General features: G+C 43.3%; 1 long non-coding RNA gene across 3 annotated transcripts; it reads left to right on the plus strand.

Moving 5' to 3' along the window:
* The first annotated feature begins 946 nt into the window (after positions 1-946).
* LOC111977618 (uncharacterized) lies at positions 947-13,524 on the plus strand. 3 transcript variants are annotated; one of them, XR_011481405.1, is made up of 3 exons: positions 947-1,245; positions 8,130-8,896; positions 9,299-13,524. It is a non-coding gene; the product is annotated as an uncharacterized lncRNA (long non-coding RNA). The 3 variants fall into 3 exon arrangements; XR_002879065.2 differs by having other exon boundaries at positions 951-1,245; positions 8,130-8,275; positions 8,626-13,524; XR_011481404.1 differs by having other exon boundaries at positions 8,130-13,524.
* The last annotated feature ends 1,470 nt before the right edge of the window (positions 13,525-14,994 follow it).

The raw sequence follows: 14,994 nt of genomic DNA on the forward strand, positions 1-14,994 counted from the left end.
GAGCGTTTAATATCGACATTGGTCAAATCTTCTAAATTCAGTTTTAGATTATGCACCGGGAGGTAGAAGAGAAAAATCTATCACTATCCCCCTCTCAAGCTTGGTCGATTGAAAAATTACTTTTTATTCAAACCCATCCCTTGTTCATTCATTAGTCCTCTTTCCTGATGGATTAAGACATGGGGCCTCTGGATGCCTTGGTGTGATTTGGGGAGTTTTGAGTGATGGAGGGGTGAAGGACCGGGGGCTTTAGGCCAGTTATTACCCTGTTATTACTCTGTTATTCCCCTGCCCCGGGCCCCCACCCAACTGTCACTCAGCTTGATACAAACAAGATCCCCAGATAGGTCAGTCACATGTGGCCCCCATTCAACTGTGAGTGACCAGCTTCTCCCACGGGAAGAACATAGATGGTCATTACCCTGTCTTTACTTGAGTTGTTTAAACCTTTTCACCACTGTCAGTTTGCTGTATGCATTTGCAAATAAAGCGACGGCGCGGAAGAAAGACCCTCTTGCAAAGTCTCGAGCAATACAGTGTGATTGTCATGTTGAGCATCCATTTGTTAGGCATGTAAACAAAGGGAGGTACAGTAGTTTCTCCTCTAGGCAGATAGAGAGCCTCGGCCACATTGCCAGTCTGTTTACAATGGAAATAGAGTGAACTGGGATCGGAGATTACTCTTCTCAAATATTGAACTAGAGCAACACAAGGTTAAATGAGAGTCTAGGATTCCCCCACCAGCAAAATGCATAGTATCCAAAATAGTTGGAATTTTAATTCAAATATTAAAAGTATGAGATAATAAAGCCAAAATCAGTTGGGTTTAATATTGATTTACTTGGCCATTGAAGGCAATGGAGCATGGGGTAGATAAGCTGAAAATAAAGTGCAAAGATACGATAACCTCTCTCAGTGACCGTGCTATTGAAGCATCTGGTAACATTTTAGAATAATGGTTGTTCACCCTGGTTATCAGGAGTGTGTTTTCCACATATTCCTCTTTTATCTTTGGCTTGGAATTTGAAACTTTCTGCCATTGAAAACCCTTAATTGCGGAAATGTTAAGTTTTTCGTTTGGTTTCGGTCTGGTCTGTTGGAGTTACACCCAAACGCTGCACATGCAGACTGCTTCATTTCCTGCGTGTTTGTGCGCACGGCTGGCATTCTTTGTTGTCACTTTGGTTGTTCTTTTTTGTTTTTCCCATTGTGACGTGGTTTTTAGACGTTACGATGGTTACAATGGTAAGTGTAATTCTTAGAATATGTTGTGTTCTGCACCTGTAGGCATTTGTGGATCAGTTGGTAGAGCATGGCGCTTGTAACACCAAGATAATGGGTTCGATTCCCGGGACCTGTCAAATGAATGACTACAAGTTGCTTTTGATACAAGCGTCTGCTAAATATTATATTACCTACATTATGGTGGACTGCTCCACTTGTTTGTAGCACAGAGACTTTCGTTTGCYAAGACGGTGTGTCTCATGTTCGTGTCTTATGTTCTCCTAAGAGGAATGTGTTCATATTTATAATATAAAAAATGATTTTATTGGATATTAACAAAACCCATCAAAACACGTACCATTCATAATCACATCTTCTATCAATACAGTAGAAGAAATGTCTTGGCAACAGTATTCAAGAAAGGATTTCAAATCAAATCAAATTGTATTTGTCACACGCACCGAATGCAGCAGGTGTAGACCTTACCGTGAAATGCTAAGAAAATATTTACTAAATAAACTAAATAAAAAAATTAAATACTAAAGTTACACAATAAAACCAGGGCAAGGGACAGGTTAGTCAAGCTAATTTGTACATGTAGGTAGGGGTAAAGTGACTATGCATGGATAATAAACAGCGAGTAGCAGCAGTGTAAAATCAAAGAGGCGGAGGGGGATCAATGCAAATAGTCCGGGTGGCCATTTGATTAATTGTTCAGCAGTCTTATGGCTTGGAAGGTAGAAGCTGAGCATATGTATGAGCATATAAATGTGAAATGCAATATTATTAGCGCATTAAAATGGACTCGCCTTTGCCAATAGAAAATGATGTACTGCTCTCCAAATTCAGTTGTTTTTATTGAACAAACGATTAGCAATTTGCCAAAACGATTAACACAGCCAAACACCTATTAATTAATATGTTTGTGTAAATATGTTTTCACATGCTCAGACCTTATTTCTATTGGTGTCGGTCTTTGTCATACCAACAGTTGATGCTCCCTAGCTCACTGTCACTCTGTGGGCCAATAAAATATTGTTCATCTTCTTAATTGGTGATGTCACCAGCTGGTGGGCCACTGTTACCACCCATACAGATGTTAGGGATTGGTAGCGTGTCTGGCTGGCACTTAATCATGATCAACACACCTGATGGCACTCCCTGGGTAGAGCTATGGTCCAATGCCACTGGGACAGACACAGGTGAGTGGCATACTGGTTCTGGGCGTCACTCAAATAACATCTCATGGAAATCAACTGGAAGAGAGGGGAGTCCCGAAGCACAACTAATAAAGTCATCAATCACATATGACATGTTTGCTGACGGTCTGGAGTTGATGTGTAGTACAGACTTCCTGTATAGGCCTCAATCTGTGTTGAGTTTTTGAGACGTAACCCCCAGTAATATGAAACTGCTGTCACGTCGTCTGGTTTTTACGTTTGAATAATAGCTAGACCAATGAGAAGTTAAAACCCTACAAAGTTTTTGCAATCCGGCATGAAATTCTAGACGAGCCTCCCTCAAACCAAGCATCTGGTCTTTCTGTCTTGACGTCTCACTGGAATCTTTTCAAACGGGGTTGGAAGGGAGCTACGGATAGCAGCTTGGGACACTCCCCCTATTCCAACTGATAATCTTCCCGAGAAATCTAAGGTGGGACACTGGTTGGGGGAAAGGTCGCTATCCCCTCAGTGTCCCTGAGCATTCCGGAGTTCGCAGGGGGCCAAGGGTTGAGCCGAGATGGAGGGCAGGGTGAAGCATTGAGGTGAGCCAGTAGCATTGTCTGCGGAGTGGAGACCACTCAATTGGGCTGGGCCCATTCCTTTTGTTGATGTGTTTTGTTGTAATTGTCAAATGGGCTTTATACACATTCCAATCTGGCGTGTACACTGTAGGGTACACTGGAGCTAGGTAGCTGCAAGGGGGTTGCCAGGGTGGTGGGGTGGTAGGGGAAGGAGAAGAAGTTGGGTTTGTAAATCTCTGAAGCTTTGAGGGAGACAATAGAGGGTTGCCACCTGAGCCATATGGGCCCTTAGAGGCCCTTGGGGCCCCGAGCTGAGCAGTGCATGACAATGAGCCAGTTCCACTGAAAGATTTATTAGACTTGAAGTTTATCCTTCAAGTCTTCAAATGTATTATGACAGCGCAGACAATGATGGAACAATCATTTGCATAAAAAGAGAAAACGAGTCTGAGCTGTTGTTATGGCACGAATATTTACAGCTGCAATGCATCATATTCAAGTGTCGACCTCAGTCCTAGCTTACGATGTCAAGGGGAGAATCAGTGTTTTTACCAAGTCGTTGTGACCATAACTTTCTAGAAACAAGTTCCTTGGTAGCACGTTATAATAACTCCACGTTATAAAGCATTTATAATGGATTACTAAATAGTTTATTCATCACTTGTTAATCATTACTCCCTCGTTAATAAATGTTAGTAACCTAGTTATTCACACATTTGTAAACAACTTTTAAAGTATTTAACAATGATTCATAAGATCATTCATYAGATGTTTAATATAAGTCATTTTAAACCATTTACTAATCATTAGTTAAGTATTTTTGTGCAGACTCATCTAAAGTGTGAGCTATTTATACTTTATAAATGCTTTATAAATGTTTTGACTGACCAGTGTAATTGCTCACAAAAAGATGGACATGACATTGGTAGACATTCCAGCAGTACCTGATGCTCCTTAAGGTCTCAAAATGGCCACGAGAACATATCAATGGTTAAACAACAAGGCAACAGTTAACATGTCATCCCCCACAAATGATGCAACGCCCGCCTTGGGCAAATTTGTGTAATTTTGTAAATTCCGGATTTCTATGGCAAGACGCATCATTTACCCACGTTTCATCAGAATCGGGCCAGTGGTGTCTGAGATATCGTGTGACTCATATCCCRGAGCATGTGTGCCAAATTTCATCACTCTGGGTCAAACAGATCAAGTGATAAAACATGTGCCTGTTATAGTGCCACCGTGAGGTCGATGTGGATGTTCTTGCATATGTTGAGTTTCGACAGTGTTTGCAACATGTGTACCACATTTTGTTACAATACGAATATCCTATACTGATTTATATGCATTTACAGTGCATTCGGAAAGTATTCAGACCCCTTCCCTTTTTCCACATTTTGTTATGTTACAACCTTATTATAAAATTGGTTCAAAACAAAAATCCTCATCTACACAAAATACCCTATAATGAGAAAGTGAAAACAGATTTTATAAAAATGGAAATACCTTATTTACATAAGTACTCAGACCCTTTTCTATGAGACTTGGAATTGAGCTCAGGTGCATCCTGTTTCCATTGATCATCCTTGAGATATTTCTACAACTTGTTGGAGTCCATCTGTGGTAAATTCAATTGATTGGAAATTATTTGGAAAGGCACACACCTGTCAATTATTTTATTTTTTTATCCATTATTTCACTAGGCAAGTCAGTTAAGAACAAATTCTTAGTTACAATGACAGCCTAGGAACATTGGATTAACTGCCTTGTTCAGGGACAGAATGACAGATTTTTACCTTGTCAGCTCAGGGATTCAAACTAGCAACCTTTTGGTTACTGGCCCAACACTCTAACCACTAGGCTACCTGCCGCCCCACAGAAGGTTCCACAGTTGACAGGTGCATGTCAGAGCAAAATCCAAGCCATGAAGGCGAATTAATTGTCCGTAGAGCTCCTAGACAGGTTTGTGTCGATGCACAGATCTGGAGAAGGGTACCAAAAAATGTCTGCAGCATTGAAGGTCCCAAAGAACACAGTAGCCTCCATCATTCTTAAATGGAAGAAGTTTTGAACCATCAAGACTCTTCCTAGAGCTGGCTGCCTGGCCAAACTGAGCAATCGGGGGAGAAGGGCCTTGGTCAGGGAGGTGACCAAGAACCAGATGGTCACTCTGACAGACCTCCAGAGTTCCTCTGTGGAGATGGGAGAACCTTCCAAAAGGACAACCATCTCTGCAGCACTCCACCAATCAGGCCTTGATGGTAGAGTGGCCAGATGGAAGCCACTCCTCAGTAAAGGGCACATGACAGCCCACTTGGAGTTTGCCAAAAGGTACCTAAAGTACTCTCAGACCATGAGAAACAAGATTCTCTGGTCTGATGAAACGAAGATTGAACTCTTTGGCCTGAATGCCAAGCGTCACGTCTGGAGGAAACCTGGCACCATCCCTACGGTGAAGCACGGTGGTGGCAGAATCATGCTTTGGAGATGTTTTTCAGAGGCAGGGACTGGGAGATTAGTCTGGATCGAGGGAAAGATGAACGGAGCAAAGTACAGAGAGATCCTTGATGAAAACCTGCTGCAGAGCGCTCAGGACCTCAGACTTGGGCGAAGGTTCACCTTCCAACAGGAAAACGACCCTAATTACACAGCCAAGACAATGCAGGAGTGGCTTCGGTACATGTCTCTGAAAATCCTTGAGTGGCCCAGCCAGAGCCTGGACTTGAACCCGACTGAACATCTCTGGAGAGATAGCTGTGCAGTGACGCTCCCCATCCAACCTGACAGAGCTTGAGAGGATCTGCAGAGAAGAATGGGATAAACTACCCAAATACAGATGTGCCAAGCTTGTATCTTCTTACCCAAGAAGATTTGAGTCTGTACTCACTGCCAAAGGTGTTTCAACAAAGCACTCAGTAAAGGGTCTGAATACTTATGTAAATGTAATATTTCAGTCTTTTTTCCCCCTTTTTTCCCRCTGTTTTTGCTTTGTTATTATGGGTTATTGTGTGTAGATTGATGAGGAAAAAACTTTTAAATCATTTTTATAATAAGGCTGTAACAAAATGTGAAATAAGTCAAAGGGTCTGAATACTGTGTTCACTGTATGTGCCAGACCACGCCCTGTGAATGTTTATTGGTCAATAACGGCTCTGTTGTTTTAGGTACAAGTCTGGAAAATATTGTGTTGAGACCTTTGTCATAGATGCCACATATCAAGTTTTGTGCAGATCGYTCAAAATTCATCATGGCGTCCCTGAGGCAAATTTGTAAACTTGTCAGGAGTGTGACTTTAGGTCACACGGGGTAAGTGTACATTTTCAAACTCTTGTTATATAATTTTGTAAATGCCGGAWCTCTATYGRAAGACYRGTCATTCACCCAAGTTTCGTCAAAATTGGGCCTGTGCTGTCTGAGATATCGCGTGTGACTAAGGTACAAACGAACTAACGTTGTCACGCCTGCTCTCCCTCTCTGGRGCTCGAGGGCGCCAGACTGCCTGCATTACGCACACCTGTCACCATCGTTACACGCACCTGCGCTTCATCACCGGTCACCATCACGCGCAGCAGCGCGTCATTGGACTCACCTGGACTCCTTTAATTTGTTGATTGCCTGCCCTATTTATGTCTGCTGCCCTGTGTGTTCCTTGTATCAGCATTGTTGTCGTTTCCCCTGTCCAGACGCTGTCCGTATTCTGTTCCTGTTCTGTTTCATGTGCGTTATTCATTAAATGTTCACTCCATGTACCCGCTTCTCGTCCCCGGCATCTGTCCTTACAAACGTACTAACATACTAACGGACGGAGACAGATCCACAATCCCCTCCCCAATTTCATCATGGGCGACAATAAGCACACAATACAGAGGATGTTTAAGAAAGTATATTGAAAATTGTATTCCAAAACAGTCACACTGTTGTAATAGTGTGATGTGTAACTTCAGACAAACTCTATGCTGAGTAAAATAGTCTGAAAAATGCTAACATAAGCGTTTCTTGGCAGTGACTTTTCTACCAAAATGAAAGTGTGGATTGTAGTCACTCCTTAGAGTAGTCTAATCTCGGTTAAGCCAAAACTAAAATTGTGCCTAATTTGGTCAGCAGCGTGATTAAGTTCTAGGTCAATAGGTATTAGAAATTGGGAGTTCAGGTTTGCAAAGTCTCCACCCTTCGCAGAAGGGAACTCTTAGCCAAAGCCGGAACTCTATTGGAGGAATAGAAATGCCATTCTTCCATGAGAAATTCCATAATTTTGTGTTTTTTTTATGATGTTGGAAAACACAGTCTCAGGCACCGCTCCAGAATCTCCCATAAGTGTTCAGTTGGGTTGATCTGGTGACTGAGACGGCCATGGCATGTGGTTTACATTGTTTTCATGCTCATCAAAGCATTCAGTGACAACTAGCGCCCTGTGGATGGGAGCCTTGTCATCCTATAGGAGCATAGCCATGGTATCCAAAATAATGTCCTTCTCAGCATTTTTATACATAACCCTACGCATAATTGGATGTTAATTGCTTAATTAACTCAGGAACCACACCTGTGTGTAAGCACCTGCTTTCAATATACTTTGTATATCTCATTTACTTAAGGGTTTCCGTTATTTTGGCAGTTATATAACATTTCTACCTTAATCACATATCAGTAGTAATGAAGGAATAAACATCCACTAGAGAAAAACTTGGTGGTCCGGCCAGCTGTTGTGTAAAGGCTACATCTCCCTGTTAAATGTTTTATTTAATTAACATTTTTAACTWGGCAAGTCAGTTAAGATCAAATTCTTCTTTACAATGACTCCTAGTAACAGTGGGTTAACTGCCTTGTTCAGGGGCAGACCGACAGATTTATACCTTGTCAGCTCGGGGATTCGATCTAGCAACCTTGCGTTCGTGAGGTTGACAACATTAGCAAAACATTCACATTACAACCCTTCATCAAGTCCTTGCAACAGTTGCACAACAGTTTTTCTAAATAAAATGTTAGATATATTTCATTTAACATCCTGTGATGTGTGTTTTATTCTTTAACAGCTTCTACCCCCAAGCCATCAGACTGCTGAACAATTAATCAAATGGCTACCCGGACTATTTGCATTGACAACCTCTGGTCAATTAACACCTATGGTTCACCTATTTACCGTTTTTCTGTCTTTTCTTCTCAGTCACTGACATGGTCTCCCCTGCTAGCTACCTGATTATTCCAGACCACTTCCTCAGACTTCAAATCTTCCCTGTGTCCTCTTGTGCTCCCAGGCTTTTAGCAGATTACAGGTAGGGAAGAGTGAGATAAATTGAGCCACGGGACAGGGTAAGTTAAGCTGCCTACAAAAGGAAATATTACCACTACCTTTTTAAAGCCGTGTTTATCTTTATTTCCAAAACACAATTGAACACAATCGCAATTACTTTTCTGTCTTTGAATAATTTTAAGCATCTTTTAACACAGTGAAAGGATGCACTTTCATGCTCGGTTTAGGACTTTATATTGAAACGTAGAGACCCCAACTGATGTATAAAACAATCTTAAAATGATCTACTTTGGTTAAGATACAAGCATCATGGAACATCGAACACAATAAATTATTTGGAATTGGTGAAAATTCGTTTTTGCAACCTAACTTGCTTACCATTTTTCACATGTGGTTTCTTCCTTCACAGACTCCATGAAATGATGACCTCTTCCTAAATATTTGGTCAAATTATTAATTTACTCCACTCTCCGCTAAATGGGTTGTCCCTCCCCTGGAGCCTCTGTCACTGAAATATGGATGTCGTTTGAAGCACTGTAGCTGGCCCCAACCCCGCCGACGCAGAGGTAACATGTTCGGGGTATGAGGGAGATCAATCAGTCTGCTAGGGTTATCAACCCAGTTCATCATGTCTGCCAAACCTCCGCTCCGACTCAGTTGCCCTAGATTGCTATCCTCAGGTCATTACTTGCCTTTTGCTGTCTTTCCTTGTCTTGAAAATGCTGATGCATAACTGTGCACTGGTGCGTTAGCAAATGAATACGCTAATAGTATAGTAATAGTTGTAGGTGTAGTCATTCATACATACAGTAAACACAAAAACCACACACACACAATGCCGCAGAAGTTAATAATGACTTGGATGATGTACTGCACATACAGTAGTGCTGTAATACCATCTGAGGGAGCCACTGACTTCAGTCTACATTATTTGTTAACGCCACAGATTTAAGAAGCTATTTCTGACACCGTACACTCAACTTCACAAGAGTGACTTTCTTTTCCGGCCCAGCAGTCAGTGAGGGGAACTGCCAAAAGCTCAGTCAGTCAATCAGATAAAATGTTCTCTTTTTTCCCTTTAGGTCATGCACGTAGTGAGCTTTTCATTCGGCACTACTTTGCAGTTGCCAGGCAGGGTTTTTCAAGCCCGGCCCTGGGGACTAGATGATGACTAATGGGGCCATGTTAAAGTGACCAGAAGAGGCAGCTGGCGAGGATGAGAAGTAGTCAGGCCCTACACATTATCAACCAATCTCTGCTGAGCCAGACTAGGCGGGGGTGACTGGAAGGGACAAACCCACAGGAAATACATCATCATTGACTGACCCTGGTCACGTCCACGACAGCGGCTCGCGCCTTATATGGACATGTTGGAGACGTGATATTGATTGGTGAATAATCGGTGGTGTAAAATAGATTTTTACAATGTATTTTGATTGTTATGTTCACTGAATTTCCATGCAGACTTCAATGTAGTTTCAATGTAGTAAAAATGAAAACCTATGACGTCAAAATGGACTCCAAGTCTCTATTTCCATAAGCATTACTGTTGATTTCAATATGCTATTGGGGATTGGGAGCCTCCAGATTGAATAAAGAAGCAGGGGTTTTCATTTGCCACAATTGATGTTGCTAGGTAGAGCACACCTGCCCCCACGTTTTATCTACAATGTTTAATATACAGCCAGCCACTTTTCCAGCTGTGGCTCTGTCCCCCTGTGTGCTGATTTTGTTTTCCCCTCCTGCTTGCCTTATTGAACCCCCTGTTGTCATCGCTGACAGGCAGATCTAAGTCATTAGTAATTGTTTTGTGGTTCCCTCTGCCGATTATTATGCTTGCCTGACAATCATTTCTGTGAGTGATTTCAACACTTGCTCCCACTAGGTAAGCCATCAAGGCTAATTGCAACTTGGGGAGCCTGGTTGCTCTCCCTCTCTTAGGACTTACTGGTGGTTTCCTATGGGTTTGGTGTTGTGGCTTTGTGGGATGTTTCATTAAGGGCATTACCATGGTATCTCCCTTTTGTAATGATTGTTCTGATGGACATATTTATTAACTATATATACAAAAGTATGTGGACACCCCTTGACATTAGTGGATTTGGCTATTTCAGCCACATCCGTTGCTGACAGGTGTATAAAATCGAGCACACAGCCATGCAATATCCATAGACAAACATTGGCAGTAGAATAGCCATACCAAAGAGCTGTGCTTGTGATTCTGACAATGAACAAAGCGAGGTCCGTACAGAAATGGTTTGTCGAGGTTGGTGTGGAAGAACTCAACTGGCCTGCACAGAGCCCTGACCTCAACTCCATCGAACACTAATGCTCTTATGGCTGAATGGAAGCAAGTCCCCGCAGCAATGTTCCAACATCTAGTGGAAAGCCTTTCCAGAAGAGTGGAGGCTGTTATACTGTAGCAGCAAAGAGGGGACCAAACTCTATATTAATGCCCATGATTTTGGAATGAGATGTTCGACGAGTAGGTGTCCACATACTTTTGGTCATGTAYTTTATCTTTATATATTTACATACAACTTGTGAGGGAAATAATGTATATTTTCATATTTTAAAATCAAAACATTTACTAAAGAGTAAAAGCTTCTCAATCTGAATACAGAAGTCCCTTCAACAGCTCAACCGTGTTATGTCTCGATTTAAAATAAACTGCCATGTTTGATTTTGTTCACATGAAAAACAGGCCCAGTCCCACAGTCACACCCTTTACCTGCCTTCCTCCCCAGCGGAAGTCACAGACGGCCATTCATAGTGACTTGGTGAGAACGGCAGGTGTGGGAATCATTTAGATTTTAGAAACCCTCCCAGTTTGCCTGGGCCCTTATTCAACATTAGTCTGCCCAAGCTGCTACCCATTGTGCCTCCCTCGTGGCGGACAGCGGAGCAGAGGAGCATGGGAGCAGGGTGATTATAGCATTAAAAACCGGTGACTGAGCAGAACATAAGTTCCAGCTGGTGAGAAAGACCGGGCTGGATAGAAGGAAGGGGGAACCAGAGGCTGTACTGTTCCCACAGGAAAAAGCAATCCAGTACAGAGAGACCTGTCAGACCACACTGTGGCTCCCATCTGTTCCTRATCTCCTCCCTTCGCAACTTCTCTGTCGCTCCTCCTATGGGATATAGTTGTCTGTGGGGAGGCTTTCTCAGTGCCTCTGTGTTTTGGGGTTTGGGGGACTACCTTGGTGCTAGCCAGTTATTTCTGATGCAGGTTAACTTTCATGGCATGGAAAAGAACAGAAATGCACTATTGTTACTGGAAGCTTGGAAAATGTTGARGTCATGTCGAAGGCTCCACTGAACTCACGACAGGTCTACACTAGGAACGATTGTTGAAAATCTGCCATGTGCTTCATACTATAATATTGTTTTGTTTAATACATTCCTGACATTCCAAAGTGATATACTCTGCCCCCCCGTTTAGTTCCACTGTCCAGGTGTACGGCTCTCTGCGTCTACCTGCGTCAATGCCACATACTCCAAACCTGGCCACTCTAAGATCAAAGCTCAGGGGGTGTTCCCACTCAGGGTTGGGTATCATGGGAGAATGACCCTGAGGACAGCGTGGATCCACCTGAGAGAATAGGAGTGATCAGTCAGTGCATTCTACAGTCCAGTCCCCACTGTAAAGACTGACCKCAGTGGACGGGACTGGACAGACCGTGTCTGACGGCTCGACTCCCAGTCACACCTGAGCTGCAGACTGTAGCTGGGTCTCTGGGTCTGCATAGTGGGGGGCTCCAACGGGTGGAGGTAGCATGCCATGTAAATGACTCAGTTGTCATATTTTATATGAATGTATAGGGGAAGTTGGCAATATAGTAGTTTGCATTATTTCTGTTTAACACAGTGCATCATTTTTGGAGCTCAGGTGCCCTTGCTATTGCTAATGACGCTCATTACTTCCCTACTGACAATATTTCTGGTGGAGTGGATCTTGGCAGAGTTGGCAGAGTTGTTACTAACAACTTCCATCACAAGTGTGCGAAACACTATTGGAGAACTGGTCCATCTCTGGAAGCTGAAACGTCTTCGGAGGGGTCAGCGTGTCTGCCTTGCCCTCTGCTCTGTCCAGTTGAACACAGTACCTAAACTGAAGGTGCAGGCAATAAAGTGGAAACTCCTTTGATGTGATGCCCCACCCAGGGGCTTCTTCTCCCTCTCAGCAGACAATACATTCATTCATTACTGGACCCTGTCTGTCCCTTCTCTTCTACGCAGTAGCAGGCACTAGACTCTGCATGGGAAACTCTAATCTCAGGTCCTAGACATGCCTTTAAACTCCCACTCACCCCCTGGGGTGCTGAGGTGGTGGTTTGGATAGTCCAAATGAGTCACAGTAGCCTGCACATAGCCCTGCCTCCTCAGTGCCTGGAGCACCACGCCTGTCCCCTTCAGGTGAGTGGGTGGTTGGATTGTTGTGCGTGGGCTTGTCCTCATTCCTCTGCCCACCTCCTGCCACGGGAAAGGTGGATTTTGGGGGAATGTTGAGGGCATTAGTGTAAAATTTTGCATCCTCTGTGTTGGTATTTGGTGTTGGTATTATCAATTCAGAAAATGTCTGATCATGCCCCTATTSTAATACATCTTAAAAATGTGACTAAATGCAAAAAGTTATATTAAACATATGGAAATATAAAACATTGCTGGATGTATTTATCAACTATTCGGAGAAGGTGTAATTCAACTAAAATGACCACTATCATGGGTCATAAAACCCCAAACTTGCAACCAATTATTGGGATTGTATTCAAAGCAGTTTATCATCAGACACTAGGGCTTTGTTGTATCTTTATATAATCCCTTGTTTAGGCCTGAAGTGGAAAGAAAGGCTGGTTGGGAGCTAAGGAGCCCGTTGACCCACTTGACAAATGGTAGGGAGACAACAGTGAGGTTAAGGGACTTCTTAGCAGAGATGTTCATTAAGATATCCTTGTATGCATAACTTACTCACAACACGTTCCAGACTGTTTCTTCGGCTTGTCACTTTGATACCCACTAACTGTGATTATTTTCAAAAGTCCAAATAATCAGAAAGCGGATTTGCATTCTCTCTCTGTGTTAAATCTATTCACTGTGGTACATGCAGAGGCGTAAAATTCGAATTACTTTGAAGACTTTGATCTCTTTATCAATTCACTGAAGTAGTTCTGTCCTCGAGCTGTTCTTGTCTATTAATGTTCTGTATTATGTCATTTTTCATGTTTTTTGTGGACCACAGAAAGAGTAGCTGCTGCTTTTGCAACAGCTAATGAGGATCCTAATAAAATATCAAATACCACTTACAATAGACATGAGAGATATGCTTTTATATCATGTGATATCTTGTAGAATTGCTCAAGTCCTGGAGATAGAAAGACTAAAGTCCCCGACAGACCTTCATATTTCAACTTCTTCTCATCTTTCCCACTCTCTCTCTGCCACCAGGCCTGTTTACCTACCACTTGCCAAGTCTGAAGTCAGACCCACTGCACACACAGAGTCCCTGTGCGAGTGTACAGTTTCTGTTTTGACACCCACCCCTAATTACAGATGTAAATGATTGATCACCTGGATTTGGCTGCAGAGGATGGATTGTTGTGGAGCCCTTTTACCTGTCACATGACAGTTGTGTCCAAGTTCACGGAACCAAGCAGGGGGGAGAAAACAGATACCTACAAGACCCGCGAGCTGTTGGAGATGAAGTTCTCACCACCTGCCAATTGGACCAAAGGCTCTCGCCTATTAGTGGTCTTCCAAACCCTAGCTGCACGGGTGTCGAGGGATATCTGTGGCTCTTTGTTAGGTCTAATCCCGCGCCATTCTTCGACCGAAGCCCACGGCCTCCAGGTCTAAGCCAGGGTCTCTCACACCCGAAGAAGCAGGCTAGTGGAACGTGAACTCAATGTACTTTTGTGAAATGTGATTTGGCTAATTGAGTTTGGAGTGGCTGGTCTGAGTGCCTGGGGAGAGGCTCAGATGGATTGCGATGGAAGGTGGCGGAAGGTGGTGGTGGTGGTGGTGGTGGTGGGGAACCACTGCTTTCTCTCAAAGGGCAATACAGGTGGTAAAACCAGCCCTGGTCTGAATCTCCAGGTGTTTTCCCTTCTCAGCTCCAATTAAGATGTTTACTGAGGGGCCTGGTCACGAATACATCTTGATTAATACAAAACACAGTCGTCTTTGCTCGAATGGTTAAGAAAACAAATACAGCTGTGGTGCCCCTCCCCCCAATCTGAGGGTGAGGGGAGGGTTAACCCCAATCTTCTCCTCTGCTCTGTCTGCCTGGGCCTGGCACATATGGGGTTGTGCAGCTGCAGCATGAGCCTCCATTGATCGTGGCTGGCTGGCTGGAGGGAGATAGATTGGAGGGGAAATGGCTTAATTTCCCTCACTCTCACTGCTGGAATGCGAATAGCTCTCCACTACTACTACAGGAGAGCCCCATACCAAAGAACCTGAAATTCCCTATTTGTTGTGCTACAATAGGAAGCTTGGTGTCAATGTTGTGGTGTATGAGGTGGCCTCCTGTCCTATTATCCTATGGTCTGTCTTGTCTCTACATTGAACTGAGTATAGAACCTGCAAATGTGATTTGAATTCTCAACATATAAGGTGGCTGTTTCTACCCCTGTACATCAAACGCTGCGATGGCATTTTAACCTACCGGTGCCTTCTCCTCTGGTCGTCAACCGATGGTCAATCAGATCAACAGCGAAGGGTCGTGACTCAACATAGATGGGCTGAGATGAAAGAGTTAAACGGCGAGGCGTACGTCTCC

This window comes from Salvelinus sp. IW2-2015, linkage group LG18 (genome assembly GCF_002910315.2).
Source record: "Salvelinus sp. IW2-2015 linkage group LG18, ASM291031v2, whole genome shotgun sequence".
Lineage (NCBI taxonomy): Eukaryota > Metazoa > Chordata > Actinopteri > Salmoniformes > Salmonidae > Salvelinus > Salvelinus sp. IW2-2015.